Below are 1,360 nucleotides of genomic sequence, written 5' to 3' on the forward strand. Positions count from 1 at the left end.
TTTCAGACCTATTTTAAATGTGTAAATATATTTTTATAGAAAAAAAGTGTATTTAAAATAAAAATAAACTGAAAAATGAACTAATGATCAATCTTTATTTCTGTTGTTGCTGAGAATGGGTTTGGGTGATAAGTTTGTGTAGAGCAAAATCCATTTGCCACAAGGTAAAGCCACTCGCAGCATAAATTTTGTGTTAATGGATGGTGTGGTATATTTGATAACAAATTAATAAGACCATATTTATACAATGTATTGTATTTTACCTGTCCTGCGCTAGCTAAAATAACTGGTAAAGTGTATTTATATTTTTCAGAAAATATATTAATAGTACTGCTAAATGGTGAAAGTACCAATACAAGTGGAATAAGCTTTCAACATCATGGAGCATGGTAAGATATTTTAATCCGACAATTTTCCCAATAGATAGATTGTTTGATGTGATCCTCATGTCTGACCTTCACGATCATGTGATTTTAATACTATCGATTATTAAATGAAACATAACTCAGACGAGATTAGGAAGTCAACATCATCATCATTGGTGCTACAGCCCTATAAAAGAGCCTCGACCTTCCCAAGTCTATTACGCCAGTCAGTTCTATCCATTGCCAACTGTTGCCAGTTTGCTGCGCCTATTTGTCTACCATCCTCATCTACACCATCCCTCTATCTGAGTTTTGGTCTACCCCTACTTCTACTTCCCACAGGTTGTGACATAAGGATTCTTCTAGGAGGGTTGTTCTGCTGTGATCTTGCCAGATGTCCTGTCCATCTTAGTCTTCCTATTTTTATAAAGGATAAATCTTATTATTATTAAAGGATTAGGAAGTCAGTCAGACATATTAAAAAAAGAACAAGACTTTGTCTTCAACATGGTGGCCATTTTTAAAAATTAATTTTAGTTTTGATAATAGTTATTTTTCTGCAGATTTCCACTGTGTGTTTTTTTTAATTTTTAAGATACTTCATTGATTAAAGTAATGTATTTTTTGGGGACTCTTTTTATTATTTATTTAATAATTAAAGATGAATATTTGTTATGAATTATTTGCCGCACATGATACAAAAAATACTGAAATGATAACATTTTACCAATTAAGATTAAATAATGGTATTAATTTAAATTAAGTCACATTATGTTTTTTTTCTACTTCAAGATCTCGCAATTTACATAATTTCAGAATTCAAATCCTAAACTTTACCAGAAGAAACATTTTGAAGAAAACTCAAAGTATACCACTAAATTTAGTTTTTTTATACACTATTCAAATGCAGAATTCATTTTTCCAATATGTTTTAATCTGGATCTAAATTTCTTATAATTCTAAATAAATTGATCGATTGGAGACTTTGAAGAATG

The sequence above is a fragment of the Diabrotica undecimpunctata genome, chromosome 6 (genome assembly GCF_040954645.1).
Source record: "Diabrotica undecimpunctata isolate CICGRU chromosome 6, icDiaUnde3, whole genome shotgun sequence".
Lineage (NCBI taxonomy): Eukaryota > Metazoa > Arthropoda > Insecta > Coleoptera > Chrysomelidae > Diabrotica > Diabrotica undecimpunctata.